Here is a 14,236-nt window from a genome sequence, read left to right on the forward strand (position 1 = left end):
TTTGGAACTGTGTCTACAAACAGTTACTATTTAGTTTGAGGCCATAATGGAAAACTATGTACAGACCATTGTGACAATAATTTTGAAGAATAAGTAAACATAAAACTGGTAGCAATTACCTCGCGTGGCATCATTATGAAACTATGCCCAATATCGACTTGTATGATACACTGTAACCGATGAGTTACATCCCTTGTTTGAAAAGCGCTGACTGACATTACCTCCCCTGATTCTATCAGTACATGTCTATTGGGAATTGGTTACTGGCGTATGAAGTCACGTTTTCACTAATTATGGTAACGAAAGATTCACGGTTTATAAGTAAAATGTGAATAAACAGTCTGGGTTACTGGAATATCCAATATCATCACCCACCGTAAACAGGCGACGAGATTGAATGAGGTATCGGGCACGGTAATCTGATAAGCTGGAGTTACTTTCGATTAGAGATACAGTTTACATTGGAATATTATACGCCTCATGTCAGACTTTATTAAACTAAATGGGTTTTACTGCACAGACAAGCAATGAACTACTTCCTCAACCGTTAACAAACCTTACATTTAACCAAAGGCTGCAATAGCATGCTCGTTTTATGTAGATGTCTCTGCAATGTCCGTGTAAACCGGGATTATTTAATTTATACCAGGATTGACCAATTAATTTTCACCTCATGAAGAGAACCATAAACATGTGCATGTAGCGCGTGAGGTTTAATGATCTCGACGATCTATATGGCTTGTTATAACCTAGCAACGAGTTAGGTATCGATGCGCCTTATCACGAAGCCGCCTTAGGCAAATTCGCGTACGACATCGTTACTTATAATCTACAAATAAAGACTGATTACTTATTATTTTGTGGTCCGGAAAGCACTTTTACCTTCCATTTCACGGCATACCTTGGACGTGGTTACTGTGTGATAAACTTCCGGTCACGTGACTTATCTTTGAAAGTTAGTTATGCAAATCAGATTTACCAAAAACATAATGTAAAGTTCAATTGAAGTTACAAACGCGTATTCGAGATGAATACTTTCGATAAGATTTTAATTTCGTTGTCAGTAGGATGACAGTTTGTTACGGGGTCTTGTAAAAGATTTCCTATCTAAGGTATATCAATCAGTGAAGGGGATCTGTGGACGTGATTCATTTTTAGTATAAATCGCGCGCGTATGATTGAAGGCGGAGGAGGATAGGTTAGGGTGACGTAATGGATTAGGTATGAATCACCAGGATCTACCCGACCACGCGGAAATACTTCGTCATTCAATGACACACCACCGGGTGTCGTACACTGTCCTGGTACCGCTGACAAGATCCTTATCAGCAACGTTATTTGTTTAAACAACAATTGTCGGGAAATGTGTATCAGAGTTTTGTGGGATATTGGGGGTTTCACAAGTGATTTCACAAAGTAATTCACTATACATTATTTTGAAATACGAGTGTATGAGTGTTGTCAGTTTTTTTGTACAGAACCAGCTACATTGAACGTACATTTACTTATATTGTATTGCTCATACAGTACATGTTAGCGAGTACTATTCTTCCTTTGCTTTAAGCATTCATCACAAATATTGATTTTTGTGATCTGCTTTCAACTTTAAAAAGAAAATGTATTCTAGAGCGGAAAATTTGTCGAAATAGATATTAACGTTATTATAATGCATGTAACAAAAAATAAACAATATCTACCATGTGATATAAAAATTGAGGTCATTTTTAAACATTGCACTGGTATGATGTTATTCCAGTGTGTTACAATATATGGTTATCAGGAAATATCTGCCTTATCGTTAGTTAAAAAGGACCTCTTACATTTTTCTCAGATTATCATCAGAAAAATGGTTTCTGCTCGACAACAGGTAGGTCGAGATTTTATCACCGATAACTCTCCATACTTTCACCCTTCTCCCCAGTGCGTATGCGTATGTATTGTCTCATAGCCCTATCTAAATTCAGTGGTACAATTGTATATGGTCTACAAAAGCAAAGCGTTTTGTTTATTCGTCTCAATCACACAACCCCGTGCACGTAAACTACTCATTTCCGGTCTTTGGGTTACTGTAATAATGCGAAATGGCTTTGATATTGAAAGCGAAACCAAAATTTTTCAATTGTGGGTTCGGTAGCGTTTAATCTATAAATACAACTTTTTCACCTTGTGAGATGAAGCAATAACAGAATCTATCGCTGTGTGGTCGTTGATAAATGCTCATATCTCTGTCTGAGCAAACAAGTACATATGTAGATTTATCGTTCCATACTGCAACAAGACTAAAATGTTTTCAATGTTTCGGATTGAATGTTAGCACGTAAAACTAGTCGGATTCAATTCATTTCTCGTTTAACCCGGCAAATAACCCGGGCAGACTGTTAATGTGGTTACTGTATTAACATTTCCATGTCTGTCTTATGTTTGAACGGTTGTAAACCAGTCATTAGCCGGGGGGAATTCAGTCGGGGATGGTACCGCACGACATTATGGTGGAGTTTTTACACGGCGGGCGTATTGACCCGAAGCTAACGCCGGTATAAAACTGATGACAGATGTGTTTACTTTAATGTCCTCAGCAATGTGATAAAAAAGTTGAATACCAGATCTGATAAACAAACAGTCAAAGATAAAATGTCAAATAACCTAAATAAGTGCGACGGGCAAGCTACTTTTTAAAAGTCAAGAAGGGTGCACCGTGGGAACGATAGGCATAGCCTTAAACATGATATAACATTAGCACATTTGTATATGGCAATAATTCCTCATCATCAAAAAGAGTGGCACTACCAGAAATTTTTACAAGCCAGCCTGATGGTCTTAAACTGCACAGATCTGCAAAATAAAGCATATAAAAATGTATCGAAAACATAAAAAATGAACTTTCTGTCAACATTAATATCTTAAAAGCACCAACCATTCAAAGTCGCGGCTTAAACATGTCATTTGTGATGTAGAACCATTTGCCCCTATTTTTAATACGATAGAATTTCGACACCGTTAACTTGATTGATAAGGAGAACATTGAAGTTATTTAATTAAGTAGATGAATCAGAGCTAACAATCTTCTTACAATCAAGTAATGAAATGTAACATCTTCATAATTAAAAGATGCTACCTTCCCAGCACACACGTCGCGGTGTGTATCAAGGTATCTAACGAGGCAGAATCAAAGAGTTCCTTTCTTCTGGGGAAACATCTGAAGACAATGGACGTTCTCGTGCGCAAAGGGGTAGTGTCTTTGAGTAGTGGTAAGTGATCCGTACATGCAATCAATCTAGAGAGTTCAACGTGTTTATTATCACTGGGTTGTTTGATAGTGTTTGCAATATACTATGACAAACCAACTTACGATGATTTTTTTTTTATTTTCGATATCATTTACCTAAATGCTTACCAACGTTGGTTACACTGCACAATATGTATCTAAGAAACATACGGTTTCTCCGCATTTATAACATGATATGCTAACCCAACCCACTTCCAATATCCCTTTTCCATTTTTTTTTTATAATACATGTATAGTTATTAACACAAATATAACATGAACAAAATAGGAATGTGATCAATGTAACAAAAAACAAATTATTGGAACACTTGCAGATAAATATGTTGTTGTTTTAACTGAAACAGTTTAAACAAGTTTGTTCTCATTCATTCATCAATTCGGCTTACTACTTGAAACATTTCAATTAGTGAGGCAATACAAAAGTACATATGTGATTTTTTTCGTCCACAATGATGGAATTTAGTTTAAATAACATTAATTCGTTCTTTTGTTTACTATTGCATATATACATGCAGTTAATTAACACGTTCTAGTAAACATGTCGTTTAATTCCATGTTTCGCACTAAAATAAGTATATTTTTGTCAACATTTGATGTTATATGTATAACTGCTTTACGCAAAGGTCACACACGTCCAAGCAGGTATGTAATTACAGGCATTATTAAACATGCATTGTGCTACACATGTTATTGTTCTAATAGTATGATCGAATTTCGTATACACAAGTACACGTATCAGATACTGAATTGTTTTCTGGAAGTCAAATTATGGAGGTAACTCGTGCGGCCATATCAAATATAATAGGTAATATGACTTAATCTTATAAGATGTTACAGGACTATTCTTGAATCCGGACGACTTCTTAAACGGACACGTTATGCAATAGGCATTTCCATTGGCTTAGAAATGCAAGTTGAATAGCTGGTGTGTGGTTGCATTCATCATCGATGATTTCAAAATTTCTCGTGCAGATATACTGCTATTAAAATTTTATTTTCTGTCTGAAGACCTGAAATTGTTGTTTCCTAGTGTACGTAATGGGCAATTTGATGGTAATGCGCATGCACCTGGCCATACGCAGACGTATTACATCTTCATCACCTGGAGAGTGTATTTACAATGTAATAGATACAATATAGCATACATTCGTTTTTGTTTGTTTATAATTTCATTAACATCTAATTGCATTTTTCAATATTCCTGGTAGGGGGTGTTCCCCACGTATTACAATATAAACACGGTGGGTCGCCGTTTTCTACGTCCGACGAAGGTGAAATGACGCACAATACATACTTATGGCGTATGGTTGGCAGAAGCGCCTCGCCAGATGCATGGGAACCAGAACCTTGCTTTATGACCACTTCAGCACCAGAAACATTTACATCCACATACATGTACCTATGAATTAAAATTCCATTGGAAAATGAATCATTTCTAAACAAACGATATATGAACCTGACGTAGACCTATTCGGCTAAACTGTAATAATGAGGTTTAGAGATATTGATAAATTATTCTAATATCTCATTCAGATGCTAATTGTCGACATTGTATTATTATCATTAAACCTGGCAGGTAAATAGAAGTCCATCAGTGCGCACGTGCTGCAGACGGGAGGCTCGGCTAATTGAGGGAGGCCACGAAGGAGAACTCATAAAATAGGGTATTTTTCTTTTTAATTTTGTATCTTTATGAAAAAAATACATGTTTTTACAGGAATACATTTAAGACTAACAGAACTTACAATACATATGGACAGAATTATGCACACTACACTGTATATAAAATAATAACACGGAATGTGTATTTATCGGTGATCCCTAAATGAATTCCAAATGGAATTGTCCTGCCAATTTACAGTTGTTTGGAGTCTATGAGAGACAATTTTGTCGCCTATCATTGAATTATTGGAGAAGTATATTTAGACACTGGTCAACAGAAAGTCACAGTAAATCTACTGGTCAGTTTATTGATCAGGTTGCCCTACATATTGACCTTGTACGACAATGTACCCGGAGTAGACAGATGGCACGCGCAAAAGTCAATATTCGGGTAACCGTTGGCGACACGGCTAATATAGCCAGGACAAGTAAATGTTCTCTAGAACCCGGTAGATAGGACCTCAACAGTGCTAACTTAGCATGGATAATGCTTTGGACATAATTCTGAACACGACTTCTTAGGACAATATCATTTCGACAACCGGTACGAGAGAGGGCTTACAGCGTCATAAACTATTTAAACTATCGGAAGCTTGTAAGAATATTTCATTAACAGTAGGAGTATGGTGTTAACGTCCTCAAAACATGACAGATACTCTTACATATAGATTTCTAGACAATGAAGGGCGAATGTTCCATCCTCCATAACGATAGCAAGCAAATGATTCTAACACTTTAAACGATCGCTGGTGAATTGTTTCAGAATCGAAAACTATAGAGGGCGATTGAATTCAGTCTAGCCTACCTAAGTGGACAAGACTCAGCTGTCCAGCCTACTAAATAATACTTGCTTAGAATTTAAGCCGACGATAAAATAAGCCTACTAAATAATAGAAACCGGAGAGTTTTAGCCAACTAATAAGGCGAGGGATTTCATCCAACTAAATTATAGTGACGGGATAATTCTGGCGTCCAAAATGACTAAAGGCGAAAACTTCGAGCGTCCGTAGCGATAGAAATTAGTTCGTTATAGTCTACAAAAGGATAGACTTGTGAATAATTTAAAAAACCCGGGCACCCAAACGATAGAAAAAACAAGCTTCCGGTCTACAATACGGAAGGATACTGGCTGTGTCAGCTAAAACATATCACTACTAAATAAAGGGCTCACATAACGATCGTTTAAAATTAAGACATAATTAAAAGTTTCTAAGTGCACGTGTATATCGGTAGTTTATGAAAACATTGCACTTTTGCAACATATTAAAATGTCACCGATGAGAGATCATATATGTACTGATTGACTTTATAATACCCAGAAATGATATCTTATAAGTAATCGGCTCAAAGGATTAGGTATGATGATACAGTGATATTACAATGAAATTGGAACATTTCTCGGATACACGACGAACTCAGTAACCCTCTACAACCTCCAAGACGCATGTCATCATTGAAAAAACAAAAACTCAATGGCACTTTTTCAACGCGACAATCGGTCAATTCTTTTTGTATTTTGCCTTTGTTGGTGCAGATATTGAATGGTAAACAAAGTTATTTGGCTTTCTGTTAATTCGTTTTTATCTACAGCTAAACAGTTTCTTGTAATGAATTTGGTAAACATTTATCGGGCTTCCTTTGTATTTGCTGGCTATGTATAGGTCCGCTGTCAGCCAAATTAATGTCGCCTTAACTCTAGTGGGAGAAGGTCAAGGTGACGACGACATTGTATTGGGAGCCTGGCAGACAAGTTTGATGGCCGTGTCGAAGATCAAAATAGATCGTCGGTCATTGAGGTAACGTGTTCAAAGATAATGTGTCAGTCACTTTATCACGTTTAAGGTTCAGTCAGTGTTTGCGTCAGTTTGTGTCTAGTGGTTACGTCAGTGTGTCCCTCGTGGTAGCGTCAGTCTCTAGTGGTTACGTCAGTGTGTCTTTAGTGGCTACACGTCAGTGCGTCTCTAGCGGTAACGTAAGTGTGTCTCTATACGAAACGTTAGTTTATGTGTAGTGGTTACGTTAGTGTATCTCTAGTGGTTACGTCAGTTTGTCTCTAGTAATAATGTCAGTCTCTAGTGGTAACGTCAGTGTGTCTCTAGTGGTAACGTCAGTGTGTCTCTATACGAAGCGTTAGTGTATGTGTAGTGGTTACGTTAGTGTATCTCTAGTGACTACGTCAGTTTGTCTCTAGTGATAACGTCAGTGTGTCTCTATACGAAAAGTTAGTTTATGTGTAGTGGTAACATCAGTGTATCTCTAGTGGTAACGTCAGTGTGTCTCTAGTGGTAACGTCAGTGTGACTCTAGTGGTTACGTTAGTGTGTCTCTAGTGGTAACGTCAGTCTCTAGTGGTAACGTCAGTGTGTCTCTAGTGGTTACGTCAGTGTGTCTTTAGTGGATACATCAGTGTGTCCCCAGTGGTGACATTAGTCTTTAGTGGTTATATCATTGTATCTTTAGTGGGTACGGCAGTGTGTCTTTAGTGGATAAGTCAATGTGTCCCTAGTGGTTACGTCAATGTGTCTCCAGTGGTTACGTCAGGGTGTTCCAAGTGGTAACGTCAGTCTTTAGTGGTTATCTCAGTGTGTATCTAGTGATAACTAATGAGTAGTGGTTACAAGAGTTTTTCTAGTCGTGACGTTCATCTGTATCTAATGTTTTCGTCAGTGTGTCTTTAGTGGATACATCAGTGTGTCCCCAGTGGTAACGCCAGTCTTTAGTGGTTATATCAGTGTATCTTTAGTGCATGCGTCAGTGTGTCCCTAGTGGTTACGTCAATGTGTCCCCAGTGGTTACATTAGTCTTTAGTGGTTATATCAGTGTATTTTTAGTGGATACGTCAGTGTGTTCCTAGTGGTTAAGTCAGTGTGTCTTTAGTGGATACATCAGTGTGTCCCCAGTGGTTACATTAGTCTTTAGTGGTTACATCAGTGTATCTTTAGTGCATACGTCAGTGTGTCTTTAGTGGATACATCAGTGTGTCCCCAGTGGTATCATTAGTCGTTAGTGGTTATATCAGTGTATCTTTAGTGGATACGTCAGTGTGGCTTTAGTGGATACATCAGTGTGTCCCCAGTGGTGACATTAGTCTTTAGTGGTTATATCATTGTATCTTTAGTGGGTACGGCAGTGTGTCTTTAGTGGATACGTCAGTGTGGCTTTAGTGGATACATCAGTGTGTCCCCAGTGGTTACACGTCAGTGTGTCCCTAGTGGTAACGTAAGTGTATCCCTAGTGATAACGTCGGTGTGTTTCTATACGAAACGTTAGTTTATGCGTAGTGGTTACGTTAGTGTGGTAGCGTCAGTCTCTAGTGGTAACGTCAATGTGTCTCTATACGAAGCGTTAGAGTATGTGTAGAGGTTACGTTAGTTTATCTCTAGTGACTACGTCGGTGTGTCTCTATACGAAACGTTAGTCTATGTGTAGTGGTTACGAAAGTGTATCTCTAGTGATAATGTCAGTGTGTCTCTATACGGAACGTTAGTTTATGTGTATTGGTTACGTTAGTGTGTCCCTAGTGATAACGTCAGTTTGTATCTAGTGATAACGTCAGTTTGTCTCTAGCGGTGACGTCAATGTGTCTCTTTACGAAGCGTTAGTGTATGTGTAGTGGTTACACGTCAGTTTGTCTCTAGTGATAACGTTAGTGTGTATCTAGTGATAACGTCAGTGTTTCTCTATACGAAACGTTAGTCTATGTGTAGTGGTTACGAAAGTGTATCTCTAGTGATACCGTTAGTGTGTCTCTAGTGATAACGTCGGTGTGTTTCTATACGAAACGTTAGTTTATGTGTAGTGGTTACGTTAGTGTATCTCTAGTGATAACGTTAGTGTGTATCTAGTGATAACGTCAGTGTGTCTCTATTCGAAACGTTACTTTATGTGTAGTGGTTACACGTCAGTGTGTCCCTAGTGGTAACGTCGGTGTGTCTCTATACGAAACGTTAGTTTATGTGTAGTGGTTACGTTAGTGTGTCCCTAGTGGTAACGTAAGTGTATCCCTAGTGATAACGTCAGTTTGTCTCTAGTGATAACGTTAGTGTGTCTCTAGTGGTAACGTTAGTGTATCTCTAGTGATAACGTTAGTGTGTCTTTAGTGATAACGTCAGTGTGTTTCTATACGAAACATTAGTTTATGTGCAGTGGTTACGTTAGTGTATCTCTAGTAATAACGTCAGTCTCTAGTAATAACGTCAGTCTCTAGTGGTAACGTCAGTGTGTCTCTATACGAAACGTTAGTTTATGTGTAGTGGTTACGATAGTGTATCTCTAGTGATACCGTTAGTGTGTCTCTAGTGATAACGTCAGTTTGTCTCTAGTGATAACGTCAGTGTGTCTCTTTACGAAACGTTAGTGTATGTGTAGTGGTTACGTTAGTGTATCTCTAGTGATAACGTCAGTGTGTCTCTAGTGATAACGTCAGTCTCTAGTGATAACGTCAGTGTGTCTCTAGTGATAACGTTAGTGTGTCTCTAGTGATAACGTTAGTGTGTCTCTAGTGATAACGTCAATGTGTCTCTATACGAAACGTTAGTTTATGTGTAGTGGTTACGATAGTGTATCTCTAGTGATAACGTTAGTGTGTCTTTAGTGACAACGTCAGTGTGTCTCTATACGAAACGTTAGTCTATGTGTAGTGGTTACGATAGTGTATCTCTAGTGATACCGTTAGTGTGTCTCTAGTGATAACGTCAGTGTGTCTCTATACGAAACGTTAGTTTATGTGTAGTGGTTACGTTAGTGTATCTCTAGTGATAACGTCTGTTTGTCTCTAGTAATAACGTCAGTCTCTAGTGGTAACGTCAGTGTGTCTCTATACGAAACTTTAGTTTGTGTGTAGTGGTTACGATAGTGTGTCTCTAGTGATAACGTCAGTGTGTCTCTATACGAAACGTTAGTTTATGTGTAGTGGTAACGTTAGTGTGTCTCTAGTGGTAACGTCAGTCTCTAGTGGTAACGCTAGTCTCTAGTGTTTACATGAGTTAATGAGTAGTGGTTACATGAGTGTTTCTAGTCGTGACGTTCATCTGTATCTAATGTTTACGTCAGTGTGTCTTTAGTGGATACGTCAGTGTGCTCCCAGTGGATACGTCAGTGTGTCTCTAGTGGTTACGTCAGTGTGTTCCCAGTGGTTACGTCAGTGTGTCCCCAGTGGTAACGCCAGTCTTTAGTGGTTATGTCAGTGTATCTTTAGTGGATACGTCAGTGTGTCTTTAGTGGATACGTCAGTGCGCTCCCAGTGGATACGTCAGTGTGTCTTTAGTGGATACGTCAGTGTGTCCCCAGTGTTAACATAAGTCTTTAGTGGTTATATCAGTGTATCTTTAGTGCATACGTCAGTGTGTCCCTAGTGGTTACGTCAGTGTGTCCCCAGTGGATACGTCAGTGTGTCCCCAGTGTTAACATAAGTCTTTAGTGGTTATATCAGTGTATCTTTTGTGCATACGTCAGTGTGTCCCTAGTGGTTACGTCAGTGTGTCCCCAGTGGTTACGTCATTGTGTTCCCAGTGGTAACGTCAGTCTTTAGTGGATACGTCAGTGTGTCCCCAGTGGTTACGTTAGTGTGTCCCCAGTGGTTACGTCAGTCTTTAGTGGTTATCTCAGTGTGTCTCTAATGGGAACGCCAGTTTATGTGTAGTGGTTACGTAAGTGTGTCTAGTGGTAACGTCCATTTGTACCTAGTGGTAACGTCCGTCTGTATATAGCGGTTACATTGGTATTTGGCTATTGATTACGTCAGGTTGTGTCTAGTGATGACGCCCGTTTGAGTGTGGTGGTGATGTCTATTAGTGTCCGGTGATGGCGTCAGCATGTTTTACTGTAGTGGTTACTATATGAACGTCAGTGTGTTGTGCATACGATAGTGTTTCCCAGTGGTAATCGCGGTGTGTCTCTAGTGGTTTCGTCAGTGTGTCTGTAGTGGAAACTCAAGTGCGTCTGTTGTGTTGACGTCATCGTGTCTCTAGTGGTTGCCTTTCTAATGGTATCGTCGTTTTATCCAAGTGGTCACATCAGTATTTCTTTGTTGCTATATTTATGGCTTCGTCAATTTGTAGTAGATGTTTGGTCAATGTGTCACGGTTGGATAATGTCAGCTATGTCATAATATTCACGAAAACATACAATACAATAACTTTTTATGATGATTATGACAAGTAAATAGCTGCATTTGTGGTAGCGTTAAAACGATTCCTATTTAGTTCATTTGAGTAAAAAATTAACAATGAATTTGCAAAATCTAATAAAAAGTTTCGATAAAGAAATACATGTATATCTGTTATGTTTTCAGAAGAACATATAAGACCTTACATGAGTTTCCAATTCATGTGAGATTTATGAAACGAGTCCATGAATTTTTCAAATGAAAACGAGTGTAAGACCTTTTTTTATCACATAATCAAGATTTGTGGCATTTATTTGTGTAAAACGACAGTTTTTATGCAACCTTGAAATGTATAAAGCCGCCATTTTGACTCCAGTGCAGAAGTTTGTGACGTCATGAACTTGTCTGAGGCGTGACGTCACAATTAAAACAATTGAAACTTACAACCAATCACAGGGCTGAAAGTCATATTGCATGGGTTAATACGCATATTCACTGGATAACACAGTACATTATGTGATAATGTATTATAGTATGTTTCTGTCTACATTTTGTTTTAAAATCCTCCCACTCGTTTTAAGTATTAACGTTCAAATCACCTACGTATCAAAGTCGGTGTGAATACCTACCATCACGTCGCTAACAGACCAAATGGATACTCTTTCTCTTGATCGCTTTTTTTTCTCCTGTTAAATGTCAAACAACCAATCTCGTATATTAAAGTGCAAATAAGTAGTTTTAGACAATTAAAAATGAGAAGCTTGAACTCATTCGATTATACCTGACGTTAATATACAGACGAAGCTTCCCTAGGGGATATTTATCCATGTGCATGATATCTTTGGAGGTTGTTATTTCTCAAAAGAAAGATAATGTTACATTAAACATGTCAGACTCGTGCATAGTGCCCTGTATTGTTGGGTAACTGTCTTAATTATTCCATCTAAACAAACTAGTATCCAAAAAACAAGCCGACGTCATAGGCATAACTCGCAGCAGACAATAGCCCAGCTATGTAGAATAGTTGTCGTGCAATGCGCTCTGCCTTCCAATCTGCTGGAACGTGTGAACCGAATCATACTCAAAGACTAGCTCTCCCATTACCCCCATTCTCTGATAAATAGCCTTCGTTTTGCATTGTATGTATTCAACCTGATCTCCATGTTTTCCCCTGTCATACTAGGTTATGTTTCGGCTGTACGAGTAACCACAAAACAATGGGAGAATAGGAATCCGGCACATACACAACGTGTATTTACCTTACAATGCGAACCAATGATATAAAGCGTTATATACATCAAAAAAACCAATATGGCTTATCACAATTGAGAGTGGTAAAAGAACACACACGCAAAATTAAAAGAAATTTTCAGAATGCGTTATTTCATTGAAGGTGACATTTTGACAGCAGAGTTTGAACGTCTTACCCAGTAACAGACTGTTATATACAAACCTGTAGTCGCAGTTCTCGCTGAGACGACTCAACTTGCTCTGATGTAAGGAAACCCCCACTGCAATTCTCCTTAGCTAGCGTGTTGGTTTTGGTGTATTACGTATGGTCCTGACTATGTAAAACTGTTATATTCTCAGACTTCAAGACGGACTATAGTGGACGCTGAGCGATTTTGAATTCATATCGACTGGCACAGACCGATTTTTGGTATACGCAATCTTACTGTCTATAGTCTAGTAACAGTTCAGTCTGGCTTTCCAACGTGTAAGGGATTACTTTAACCACCATGCATTTCGTTAGGACGTTGACTGTGTATGAAAAAAGCCGAGATATGTTCTTAGGATTCTGGATGTCACCTAGTCGTGATCAGTGAAGAAAGGACATGCTTCGTGCTACAGGCCAATGAAGTGCATCAAACGTGATGCCTCGCTAAGAGGATACCTCCCTCTACACACGGTACCGTAGCTACGGCGGGAAAAACGCCATTTCTATCTCCAATGTGAGTATAAACGCTCTGTATCTTGAGGATAACGTTATAATTTGGTCTTATCCAGCATTAATGGTACCATATTTATATAAACGCGTGTAGGTCTATTTACATAATGAACGTAGAAAAATATTTTGATATGAATTGCTGAATATTATGTGTGACAGCTATTATATGAACATTTTCGTAAATATTTTTCTGAGACTTGCCATTTTAACAGAATTATGAGTATTATGCTAAATACGCATTGTTTTGAAAATATATTCCGGTGGAAATATTATTTTGAAAGTATTTCTGAATAAATGCAAATTATTTGTTCGGGAGAATTCATCAACAAAAGCTTGTTTGATTTCTTTTGAAACCTAATCGAATGTTTCGAGATTATTTTCATACATTTGCATGTTAAGCTTTGAGAGTTTATTCTCATACATGCTTTGTGTAAACATATTCCCCATTTGAATTTCTCTTGGAATATTTCCTGAAGGAAACTTCGTTTAGAGAGTTGTTCCCTTTCTGCGCTTTACTTTGTCATTATTTTCCTATGTACAGTATAAGAGTCGTTACGACAGCATTCCTCACGTCAGTTTCGTTTGGTGAGTATTTTCTCTTGTAAAGTATGTAGTTATACGATATACTGCCATAAGCTTATAAGCTTTGTTTTAAGAGTATTTGCCGAAGCATTGATACGCATGCAGTACAATTTTATCAATAAAATGTACCGTGTTATCAATTGCTGCGTGGAAAATGCTTGTTCAAATATCCCCGGATGTATGCTTTCGTTGTTTGAGTTCCTGGGATATGACATAAAATGTGTTGATGAGGCTTAGGGTGTCAGACAGTTCGTGTAGAGATAGTGTTCGAGAATAAGAAACTTTTTTTGTGCATGTCGTGCTTGTAGGCCTCTCGGCGTGCTCTTGTCATATTGATTGTGTGCTATGATTGTCAGAACTACTCCTTTGAAGAAGGATGAAGGTGCCAATTCGAGTGCAAGTTTTTTGGAGAAAACAATGGCATGATTTTTCTAAGTTTATTTTGTTAAAAATATTAGGGATGATTTGATTCAACACTCTGTCATACACAGCAGTGTTTCAGTCCCAACAGGCTTGCTATATTAGAGCCAAACTGGTTAAAATAGGGTCATGTCATAATCATAACAAAACACATCCCCTAAATCTGTAAATGGTGTTCATACGATAATAAGAGGCCATTAAAGTTCACGTGACTGCACATGTGGATTACATAA

At 38.2% G+C, this 14,236-nt stretch overlaps 1 protein-coding gene across 5 annotated transcripts in view; it reads left to right on the plus strand.

Annotated features, from left to right (window-relative positions):
• Positions 1-4,931: 4,931 nt before the first annotated feature.
• Positions 4,932-14,236, plus strand: part of LOC110445431 — a 154,658-nt gene continuing 145,353 nt past the window's right edge. For 2 of the 5 annotated variants that reach the window (XM_021490062.1, XM_021490063.1), the window contains exon 1: positions 12,565-13,005. The gene's annotated coding sequence lies outside the window, so the exon portion shown is untranslated. Of the gene's footprint in view, positions 4,951-12,563; positions 13,006-13,542; positions 13,587-14,236 lie in introns of those variants that run through there. The other 3 variants (XM_021490056.1, XM_021490057.1, XM_021490058.1) reach the window with 3 other exon arrangements.

This window comes from Mizuhopecten yessoensis, unplaced genomic scaffold, assembly GCF_002113885.1.
Source record: "Mizuhopecten yessoensis strain PY_sf001 unplaced genomic scaffold, ASM211388v2 scaffold2303, whole genome shotgun sequence".
NCBI classification, from domain to species: domain Eukaryota; kingdom Metazoa; phylum Mollusca; class Bivalvia; order Pectinida; family Pectinidae; genus Mizuhopecten; species Mizuhopecten yessoensis.